This window comes from Apium graveolens, chromosome 3 (assembly GCF_009905375.1).
Source record: "Apium graveolens cultivar Ventura chromosome 3, ASM990537v1, whole genome shotgun sequence".
NCBI lineage: Eukaryota > Viridiplantae > Streptophyta > Magnoliopsida > Apiales > Apiaceae > Apium > Apium graveolens.
Genome location: NC_133649.1, coordinates 272,652,493 through 272,665,349, shown reverse-complemented (window position 1 = coordinate 272,665,349; position 12,857 = coordinate 272,652,493).

The window sequence follows — 12,857 nt, the reverse complement described above, 5'->3', positions numbered from 1 at the left end:
GGTCTGTTATCCTTCCCCGACTGTCCTGCTTTCTGAAAACGGTTCTTCTGAGCTCCATTACCGGGTTTAAACTTCTGAACTTTTGGTTCTGACCTCCACCATTCTTTCCAAACTTTCCTCTAAACTTTGAACTCCCTTGCTCTTGCTCCGAGCTTTCAAATTTCCTTTTTCTTCCTTCATTTTCTCTCCTCGCAGCTTCACGCTCACCTTCCACTATCATTGCCTTCTGTACCAAGGCAGCATAATTCTTGATCTCCAACAAAGCTACTTGACTTTTAATCCATGGCTTAAGTCCCTGTTGGAACCTTTTAGCCTTCTTTGCCTTCATATTCACATACTCAGGTACAAATCTAGACAACTCTGAGAACTTCACTTCATACTCCGCTATCGACATATCCTCTTGCCTAAGGTCCAGAAATTTCATCTCCAACTGATTTTGCATATAGCTTGGCAAATACTTTTCCAGATCATCTCAGTGAACTTCTCCCATGATAAGTCCTTTCCTTCCAACAACGCTTTCGAAGACTCCCACCAGAAACTTGCTTCATCTTTAAGATAATAACTCGCATACTGAGCTTTCTTATCGTCCTTAACTTCTGCTAACTCAAAAGTTTTTTCCATTTCTCTTAACCATGACTGCGCTTTAATCAGGTCTGGAAAACCTAAGAATTCTGGTGGATGAACAGATTGAAAGTTTTTGAAGTTTCCAACTTTAGGGGCCACAGGTTGTTGCAAAAGCTGAGTAAGTCTGCTCATCATGGTGGTTTCTGGGTTTACTTCTGGGTCTTGGGTTGGAATTTCTTCTTCTTGGTGATCTGGTGAGTTGGCCATTTCTTACAAACCTGATTGAGCAATTATTTAGCAATACGATAGCATGGCATATATAACAATATTTTACTATAAAATCTATTTTGAGGGTTTTAAGCTTTACCCAATTTTGCACATGCAATCCTATTACTACATAACTCTCATATCAGTATTGTTTTATCATGGCACAGGATAGGGAATTACGAATGGTTGTATGGAAACATGATATTTAGAACAGTTTATGAGATGTTTAGGGTGCACAATGGAAAACAAGATAATAGATTTATTTAAACAAAGGGTACATAAAAAAAAGAATGGCTATCACAAATTCTGAAATAAGGTACAATAATATAGCAGGGTTAAACAGAGGAAAAACTGGAAAACATCCCCCTATCTACCCCTAACTTCTACCAACTACTACTATAATGATCCGAAATATAACATAACAATTGAAAAAGGGATCCCGGCATCTAACCAAGTATCCCAAAGCCTACTGACGCTGAAAAACAACAACTACGGGCTCAACCAACAGTCCCGTCTAATCATCCAGAATCTCTCTCAACACAACCAACATCCAGCGAATAATCTTATGCAGCCTCCGGGCCTCAGCATCAGCATCACTAGTGGATGGTCCCTCATCCAATCTCTTCCGGGCAACCTGCTCCACTATCTTAACCTGAACTCGCCACTCATCATACATAACTGAAGTGCTCTGCCTAGACTCTCGGGCTAGCCTATCCACCAAAGCTCCCAACTCAGGAATACGGGAGTAAAAAAAGTCTCGGTCATGGGCTAACTTGCCACCAACACTGACAGGTACAGTCTTAGGCATCTCAAACTCTGGCTCAGGGGCAGGGGTCTCTGAATCTGGCCTCAAGGGTGAAATCTGCATAGGGATCTCACTACTCTCAGAAGGGTCCTCCTCTGGGTCTGACCTAACATACACATGCTCCTCTGGAGAGGGTGGAATGGGGTCCACTGGTGTACCGGTCAAACTAATGTATGAATCTGAGTCACTACCACTACTGGGATCCTGAGAGAAAACACAAAACAGCAACCAAGAAACAATATTAAGGTTAAATAAAGCTTCCGACTAACTCACACCCTAAATCTAGTTTCCACTTCACTATTACACACTTTCTTTAGACTATACCTAATAGTCTAACTCAACTCTATATGAGTCGAACTCTCTCGCGATATACATATATACCCAAAATACCCTTTTTTATTCCTAACTTGTCTCAGGGACTAGATCCTGTAGCTCTGATACCAACTTGTGACGCCCTCAATCTCGGGGTTAGGAAATGAGGACCCACACACCTTTAATCTAATAATTAAATAAGCATAAACCTCGATTAACTACTAACAGGATCAAACAGGATAAAGTATGAGACAAGATTACAACTACCAATCATAAAATATAACTTACAACCCCAAAATAATATTAAATAAACATAATCGATTCCGGCCTGGAACCGAAAGATAACCCATTGTATCTTTATAATTCTCTGGCTAAGCGCTTGCTCACTCATAAATACCACTACCTGCCCTGGAAACCGGAAGCCCGCAACACGATAGGGACCACCAGGTACGCTCTTACGAGCAGTGCGCCTAAGCCTGGCCATCTTCTTGCTTAACTGCCATGGTTAGATTGAAACAAAACATATAAGTATAAAACTCAGCAAGTAACTATAAAGCAGTTCTACGATATAAAATCCACAATATACTTTACCAATCTCAGGGAATTCTACTTTATTTGTTCTAGGTGGCAGATTTCCATCTTTTGGGTTAAGGAAGGTTTATGAAGGAAAAACGTGGGGCTTTCAAGGAACAAGTCTCAAAGCAGGGTAAAAGCCGACATTCATCACAAATCATTAAAGGATCAGAACAGATCTTTCAGAAAGGAAAGCAACAGTATTTCACTATATGAAACTAATTATATTATCAACAGATTAAGATCAGGGTTCACGAGCTTTAAGCTTCGCAATATCACAATCAACTCTTTTCAAAGCGATATAAACCATTTTCATTTTCAAGAATCAATTACTGAACAGGATGTTTCAGTTCCATTTTAAATAATCAATATAGAACCCTTGATTGAACAGAAAGGACTGGTTACCAAAGGGTTGAATCAGTAAGCTTATCAATAACGGTTTATCAAGATCAAAAATAGGGTATCTCAAATTATTAACAGTTCCATACTCTACATGATATGAACAATAACCTCTCTATAACTATTCTCACAAGTAATGAGAGTTACTTGCCTGAATTCGCTTTCCTGAAGGTTGAACTACTGCCACCTAGTATACCCTTTCCTTTCCTAGCCTGAATGCCCTCACACTCCGAATCTACAATAAAACCTAAATCTTAATCAATTTCTCAACTCTCGTTCCCGGAACGATTACTCAATAAGATAGCTCGATTATACCCTTGACTCGAATATACGAGTATAGCTTATACACATAAGCACATCGCACATCACACGTCATATACTTTACTCTTAACCTTTACACCTTTATATACTCGAAAATCGACTTATAAACATCCTTATCTAAACTTGAAGTCAAATCATACTTTACATTAGTACACATAGCTCTTTATACTTGAAATTCTTATACGAATAAACAAATGAAAAAACTTACAATAACGACCCTAAAGTCATCTTTAAACCAACACGACAACCATAGTTAACACAAATCAATCATCCCCTTTCTTTTATACTTTAATTTGAACCAAACATAGCAAATCAAGCAAAAAAAATCTCACATGCAATCCTTAACTAATCTTCATGATCAATTCAAGCACATAAATTAGAATTTGACCTTTTTAACTACTATGCACCATTCGGCCATTCTACAAACATCACCCAAAATCAAGTAAATTTTCATACCAAATCCATATAACACAAAATCAATCAAAAATTCACTTAATCCAACTTAAAATTCTCATAAAAATAACCATATCATTCGGATTTTCAAGAACAACCAACATGCATTCAATTTTTGATCTCATACATAGCATGCAAGCATCTTTCCATGGTTTAATCCTAAATTCTAATGAATCCAGGCAAGAACAGCACACCAATTTAATTCTTCTTCCTTTATCAATAAAAATTCGAACCAAGGAAACCTATAATCTCATATTTATATTCGAATTTCTCATCCCTAATTCCATTAAACACTCTATTTAACTTATCATTTTCAAATAACCATCAAACAATCATTTTTATCAACTATAATCAATCCCTTTTTGATATACCAAAGCCCTATGCGTCTTTTACATCCAATAAACACATGCATGGTCTAATTTAGCTTAAATTCATCTAATCATTCAAATCAAATCATAATTCATAGACTTAAACTTCAACAACTCATTCCTATTAAGCAATTATCAACTTAACTTTTAGAAATCAAAACCCTTTTTGAAATTCAAACAAACCAAGCATGCAAACACCAAAAATCAAGTTTTGTGGAATTAGAGTTCAAACCATCATGACTCACCATCGGTTCACTGGAGTTCATCACCGGTGGCGGTGGTTTCTCGGTGGTGCCCCATTTCGAGGTTTCCAACCTTGAAACCTCCGATTTATGCACACACAAGGCACATGCAAGACTCATTTAGCTTTGAAAATCATTTTTCAATCATAAAATCACCTCCTTAAGCATATATTGGATCATATATACATACGTACACACGCATCAAGCATGAACACACACACACATTGAGCTTGCATGCAAGTGGATATACACACATGCACACTATAATACCTACTTATATGTGTTTATCAAGAGATTTTGAGAAGAATTGGTGAGATTTATCAAAGGAACAAGTAGTATACCAAGGGAGAAAAGAGAGCCGAGAGAGAGAGAGAGTAGCCGAGAGAGAGAGTGAGAAAGAAAGAGAGAAAAGAGAGAATGGTGTGCACGGGGGAAACAGAAAAGGAAGGGGGGAAGATGAGTTTATAAATAATAAGGACAAGGGTAATTTAGTACTTCTCTAATTCCCTTTTTAAATTGATTTTCCTTTCTCTTTTTACTCCCATAGAATATTGGTGGAATAATAAATATATCTCTCTCAGAAAGTTGAAAAATATAGTGATTGACAATTTTAAAATGTAGATCTCGAAATTAGCTTTCCAACCATTACTCATAATAAGATTTTGAGCGTACGGTTGATTTTATATGATTTTCGCAAGTTCGCTTTAATAATAACATTTTATCACATAAAAATCAATTTAAAATGCAATGACCACCAAATAAATCCATTCATCATTTTTAAAAAGTCTCTAGGACTATTATGAAGATAACAGAACAAATCCCATGCTTTTATCTTACTTAGATAATTTTATAAAAATACGTGAAGGTTAAATAAACATTTATTTAAATCAAATTATTCCTTTAAATCCATAAAAATGTCAACATATCACGTAATCATGCATACAGACAAGTAAGCACACATACGAACACGTCTCAACTCATGTCTGATCATAAAAATTTATCCTTCTTTAATATTATTCTTTTTTACGCGTTCCGGGTCACGTTCTACCTGACGGCCCGACGCTCAGCGTTTCAATTACTCTCCTCATTATCATTATCGACCGACACGTCACTAGGACGAAATACTTTACTTAAATATTTCATTTCACATATAAACACATACTTCACATTTTAAATATCTTAACCCCTTTTTAGGACGGGTTCCGTTCTACCTGACGGCCCGACAACACAGCTTAACTCCTAAGCTGACTCTTTAAATTGGAACGCTTTTATTTACGCTCCTAGACTCTAATATATAGAAAAGACAATTAATCAACACTTAATCACAAAATTATAATCACTTAACATAAATCACACTTTATTGACTTAATTACTTCGTAAAATTCTCAGTCGTCATATCAATTATCTGTCGTGTTATGCTTACAAACTGTAAGTATGCTCGATGGATAATGTTCAGAGAATCAACGGCTAAAAATAAGACAATTCGACGGATGAGGATAAATTAGTTATCCGTCGAGACATAAAATATTCCAGAAAAAACATTTAATTTTATTAACAAATTATATTCCGACGGATGATCAAACTCGACGGATAATGATCATCCGTCGGGATGTAAATTTTGGCTCATCCGTCGGGATGTAAATTTTGACTTAGCCAAAATTTCATCCAACACTGAAAAATCAATTAAATATCTGGCTGCATTACAACTTGCAAAATATCTATAAAGGTTCAAGATAATTTAGCATACCTAACTCACTTACCAACCTTGAAAAAGTGGATTCATCTAGTGGCTTGGTGAATATATCTGCAAGCTGCTTTTCACTTAGAACAAAATGTAGTTCCATAGTACCATTCATTACATGTTCCCTTATGAAGTGGTACTTGATGTCTATGTGCTTTGTTCTTGAATGCTATACTGGATTTTCAGTGATGGCAATTGCACTTGTGTTATCACAGAAAATGTGAATTTTTTCCACTTGCAGTCCATAGTCTAGCAATTGGTTTCTCATCCACAAAATTTGTGCACAGCAACTGCCAGCAACAATATACTCAGCTTCAGCTATAGAAGTAGAAACTGAATTTTGCTTTTTACTGAACCAGGACACAAGCTTGTTTCCTAGAAATTAACAGGTTCATGTTGTACTTTTTCTATCAATTCTACAACCTGCATAATCTGCATCTGAATAACCAGTTAGATCAAAACCAGAATCTCTAGGGTACCAAATGCCAAGTTTTGGTGTTCCCTTGAGATATCTGAAAATTCTCTTAATAGCTACTAAGTGAGATTCTCTATGATCAGCCTGAAATCTAGCACAAAGACATGTAGAAAACATTATATATGGCCTATTAGCTGTTAAGTACAGAAGTGAACCAACCAAGCCCCTATAACTTGAAATATCCACAGATTTTTCAATAGTGTTTAATTCAAGCTTAGTTGCAGTGGCTATGGGAGTTTTTGCAGATGTGCAATCCATTAGATCAAACTTCTTTAAAAGATCATAGATTTATTTAGTTTGACTAATAAATATTTCATCACTAACTTGCTTTACTTGCAAACCAAGAAAGTAAGTTAGTTCTTCCATCATGCTTATTTCATACTTACTTTGCATTAATTTGGCAAACTTTTTACAAAGTTTTTCATCTATAGAGCCAAAAATAATGTCATCTACATAAATTTGAACAAGTATACTGGAGCCATTAACATTTCTAAAGAATAAATTTTTATCTACAGTACCTCTAGTGAAGTGATTCTCTAAAATAAATTTTGACAAAGTGTCATACCAGGCTCTGGGTGCTTGTTTCAGTCCATAAAGTGCTTTCAGAAGATAGTAAACATATTCTGGAAAATTTGGATCTTCAAAACCAGGAGGCTGACTTACATAGACTTCCTCCTCCAAATCTCCATTCAGAAAGGCACTTTTGACATCCATTTGATAGACCTTGAAATTGGCATGGGCTGTATAGGCTAAGAAGATTCTGATGGCTTCAAGTCTTACAACAGGAGCAAATGTTTTATCAAAATCTATTCATTCTTGTTGACAATATTCCTTAGCAACCAATCTAGCTTTGTTCCTGACTACTATGCCATTTTCATCCATCTTGTTTCTGAATACCCATTTGGTGTCTATTGGATTCTTTCCTTTAGGCTTGGGTACCAGCTTCCATACCTTATTCCTTTCAAATTGGTTTAGCTCCTCCTGCATACCTAAAATCCAATCAGGATCCAACAAAGCTTCTTCTACCTTCTTTGGTTCTTCCTTAGAGAGGAAGCTTCTATATAAACATTCTTCTTGAGTTGCTCTCCTTGTTTGAACTCTAGAAGATACATCACCAATGATAAGCTCAAAGGGGTGATCCTTTGTCCATTTCCTTTGTTGAGGTAGATTAGCTCTAGATGAAGAGGTCTCATTGTTGTCTTGATGTGTGATTGAGTTTTGATTATTAAAAACTCCCCCTGAATTAATGGATCTTTGATTTGAGATAGGGGAACTTTCTGTAAGTGATCTATTCTGACTTCCAGCCTCTTTTGATGACCCGACGGATGGTGAATTTTGAGTACCGACGGATGAAGTTGGTTGTCTCCCGATGGATAAAGCAGATTGTCTCCCGACGGATGAAGCATTTTGCAACTCGACAGATGTTGAATTTTATGCTTCATTGGTAGTGGATTTTTCTGTATTATCCTTTGATGTTGTTTCTTGATCACTTTCATCATCACTGTCATCACTAACCATCTCCACATTGTCAAATTTGAGGCTCTCATGGTAATCTCCATCTTGCAGTCCTTCAATTTTTTTATCATCAAACACAACATGTATTGATTCCACAACAATGTTGGTTCTCAGATTGTAGAGTATGTATGCTTTTACAACAGCATATCCAAAAAAAATCCTTCATCTGCTTTAGCATCAAACTTCCCATTCTGATCAGTTTGATTTCTCAAGATATAACATTTGCAGCCAAAGACATAAAGAAAATTTAGAGTTGGTTTCTTATTCTTGAACAATTGGTAGGGAGTCATGTATTTTGCTTGATTAACTAGAGAAATATTCTGAGTGTAGCATGCAGTATTTACAGCTTCAGGCCAGAAATATGTTGGTAATTTAGATTCTTCAAGCATTGTCCTTGCAGCTTCAATAAGTGATATGTTCTTTCTTTCTACTACTTCATTTTGTTGTGGAGTTCTTGCTGCTGAAAACTCATGCAAGATCCCATTTTCTTCACAAAATGCTCTCATGACAGAATTCTTGAACTCAGTTCCATTGTCACTCCTGATTCTTCTAACTTTGAAATCAGGATGATTGTTGACTTGCCTTATGTGATTGATGATGATTTCACTAGACTCATCTTTAGACTTAAGGAAATATGTCCAAGAGAACTTTGAGAAATCATCTACAATTACTAGGCAAAATCTTTTCCTTGAGATGGACAACACATTGACTGATACAAACAGATCCATGTGTAGCAGTTGCAAAGGTTCTTCAATTGTTGAATCAAGCTTCTTTCTGAATGATGCTTTAATTTTCTTTCACTTTTGGCAAGCATCACACAGTCCATCCTTAGAAAACTCCACTTAAGGAATGCCTCTAACCAGTTCTTTCTTCACAAGTTCATTCATGGTCTTGAAGTTTAGATGGGATAGCTTCTTATGCCATAGCCAACTTTCATCTTGACTTGCTTTACTGAGAAGACAAGTAACAGATTCTTCATTTGATGAGTTGAAGTCAGCTAAGTACATATTTCCTTTTCTCACTTGAGTGAGAACCACTTTGTTGCTTCTCTTGTTTGTCACAACACAGACTTCTGAGTTGAAGGTTACTGAATTGCCCTTATCACACAGCAGGCTGATACTCAACAAATTATGTTTGAGACCATTCACTAAGGCAACCTCCTCAATGATGAAATTGTCTTTTGCGATCAAACCATATCCCACAGTATAACCCTTGCTGTGATCTCCAAAAGTAATACTTAGGCCAGCTCTCTCTTTGAACTTTGTGAGCAAGGTAGAATCACCAGTCACGTGTCTTGAGCAACCGCTATCCAAGTACCATAGATTCTTTCTGTTTCCCTGCACACATTAAAATCAAATCAAGTTAATTTTGGTACCCAAGTTTCCTTGGGTCCTGCCTTTTTAGCTTTCTTTTTCTGTTTCTTAGGTTTGATCTCATTTGACTTGGGGATATCAGATTCATCCTTAGTCATTTGAGTTGGACCTTTGAAACCATTCATTACAACAGAATTATCATGCACATTTTGATTAACTAGAAATGGCATGCTATTAGTGAACATGTTATTCCAGTAGGGCATGCTAAATGGCATTTGAGGCATACTAAATGCATCATAATAAGGATTAGGTGCAAATGGCATATTAGCAAATTGTGCATTCATATTCTGTGTAGACATAGCATTCATAGGCGTAGAAGGTATGGCATTCATGTTGGGTAAAGGAGGTGGCACAGATATGGAAGTAGGCATGTCAGTTTTGCAATTAATAGACAGATGATTCATACTACCACACTTAACAGAGATTTTTCTTGGAGCATACTTATCAGGTGTGTAATTGTTATGTTTGTTAATCCCTACTTTACCATTTCTATTGTTTTTCCTTTTAGCCTTTGTTTTAATCTCAATCTTTTCTAGTCTATCATTCAATTGCTTGATAGACAGATGACCAACATTCACTTTCTTATCCTTCCTCACTTGACTAGATTCTCCTGAAATGAAGTTTTTGGAAACTGATCCATACTTTTCATTTAACTTGGCAAGTTTGGCTTTACTCACAGGTTTGCTCACAGCTGACGGATGAGGATTTATGTCACTCAACGGATAATCCTTTTGGTTATCCGACCGATGACTCTCATCATCCGTCGAGTCCACATCTGTTAGCAATCCTTCAACCAAGTTGGATTCCATCTTCTCCTTATTCTTCTTCCAGGCTGCATCACAAAAGGACTCAATACCTTGAACTTTGGTGATTTGAGCATGAACATCTCTAGATGTTTTCTATGCCTTAATCACCTCTTGTTCTCATTCAAGCTGCTTCTTCAAGATCTCTTCTTTCTTCAAGGACTCAGTTAATTCATCCTTAGCAATTTTACACTCAATTCTCAATTTTTCAAATTCAATAAATTGAGACTCTAGCACATTATTCCTCTCACTTAAAAATAAATTGTTTTCTTTAATTTTTGCATTTTCCTTAGTAAGAGACTTAAGTGTAACACGTAAATGATATAATTCTGTAGACATGTCATTTATTGCATCATTACAATCAGCTTTAGATAAATGTGCAAAGTTAGTGGTGATTACCTGATTACTTGAAGAACTTATCTCTGTTTCATTAGACTTGGCCATTAGGGCTAGATTAACATAGCTGACATCTTCATCCTCATCCAGACCATCTGCTACCCAGTCATTTCCTTTTGTTTGAGCAACTCAAAATATTTCTGTCTATAATCCACATGCTCAAACTTCTTCTTGCTGGAATCTGACTTTCTACACTCACTGGCAAAGTGCCCTGCCAAGCCAAATTTAAAACATTTGAATTTTAATTTATCCACCATGTTTCTATTTGGCTTAGCTGCTCCAAAGTTCTTCTTGAACTTGAGCTTGGCAAATCTTCTGGAAAGAAATGCTAGATGTTCATCAATATCCTCCATGTCATCTTGGCTCAAAGAATCTTCATATTCTGCTACCAGCCCCTTGCCCTTGTTTTCACAGACCTTTGAAGTAGACTCAACAGCTTCTATCTTCATCTCCATCTCTTTCTCTAACTCAGCAACCAATGCAATGGACCCTCCTTTCTTCCTCCCTTTCTCCATTCTTTCATCTTACTCTATTTCAAGCTCATAAGTCTTTAGAATGCCATACAGTCTCTCTAGTGTAAATTTCTTGTATTCTTATGAATTTTTCAAGGAGACTGTCATTGTTTCCATTCCTTTGGTAGGGATCTCAAAAACTTGAGGTTAAAATCTTTGGTTTGGTAGACTCTTGCATGCAGCTTTAGAGCATTTAGTAGCTTTTGAAATCTACTAAAGATATCAGTGAGAGTTTCACCTTCTTCAAAGTGGAAATGCTCATATTGCTGAATTAGTAACTGCATCTTATTTTCTCTAACTTGTTCAGTGCCATCACAGATAATCTGAATTGTATCCCAAACTTTCTTGGAAGTTTTGCAATTGATGATGTTGTCAAACATGTCACCATCAACTCCATTGAACAGAATATTCATGGCCTTCTTATCTTTCCTGACTTGTTCAATATCAGGATCTGACCATTCATGCCTTGGCTTGGGAACTGATGGCTCATTTCTAGTTACAGCTCACATTGGTACATGAGGGCCTCTCTCTATGCAATCCACATAAGCCTCATCTTGAGAAAGTAAATTGAGGTGCATCTTTACCTTCCAGTGATGGTAATTATCTTTGTCCAGAAAAGGAATCTTGACTCCAACATCCTTCTTGTTCATCTTGTTGTTTGCTGTGATCTTTAAACTCTGTGTTCTTCAAGAGCTTGCTTTGATACCAATTGTTAGTCCCTAAAGATGCAACAAGAATTACAGAAGGGGGGTTGAATGGAATTCTTGAAACTTTTTCTGAAAAATAAAATGTTCTAACTTAATATATATATATAAGACAGTGTTTTGATTTGCAGAATGCAGAATAACAAGTTAAATATAAATCAAAATACAAAGTAATAAAAACTCAAGTCTTTAAAACATTCTGGTGGATTTGAATGTATCCACCAAATATATATATATAAAGAGAACTCTGTGAAGCTTGAATAGCTCACAGCTGCTTACAACAATAAGAACAACTAAACTTACAGAGAAATGCTAAGGATACAGCTTACAAATGTTTTTTTTAGAAAATACTTGCTTAGTCTACTGTTTGTTCTAATTGCTACTCTTGGTTTATATATCACCAATATTACACAGTAATAAGACAAGATAATAAAACAAAGCATGTCAAGTCTAATACTATGCTACTTCATTACTCTATTCCAGCATCTTTGAATAACTTCATAATAGCATGGAAATGGCAATGCTTCTTTGTTCTCAAAAACCCAGTTGAATAGGCTTCCACATTCCTTTTGCATACACTCGACGCATGTGACTGTGTTGTCACTGTCAACAGATGTTTGAATTGATTATCCGTCGGGTACATGATCATCCATCGGGTTGCCTTGTTGATCATCCGTCGAGTAACATTGTTGATTATCCGTCGGGTAGCTATTTGGCACTTGACTTCATTTCATTTATGCAGAATTATAAGACATCATCTATGTACAATTAATCAACCTATTCTGATCATCTAATTAAAGTCAACATGACTTATATGCTACTACAGAATCTATATAAAGGTGTTTGCAGAAATATGCTTCATGACTTATTATTACACAAGCTACTCACTCGATGGATAACAAATTATCATCTGTCGGGACTATATTGAGTCATCCGTCGGGACTATAAACCTTATCCGTCGAGTGCTACATTTCTCACTAAGTTAAATCTACTAAGGTGTTTTGTTAATGAAATCATCAAGTTCACAATATATT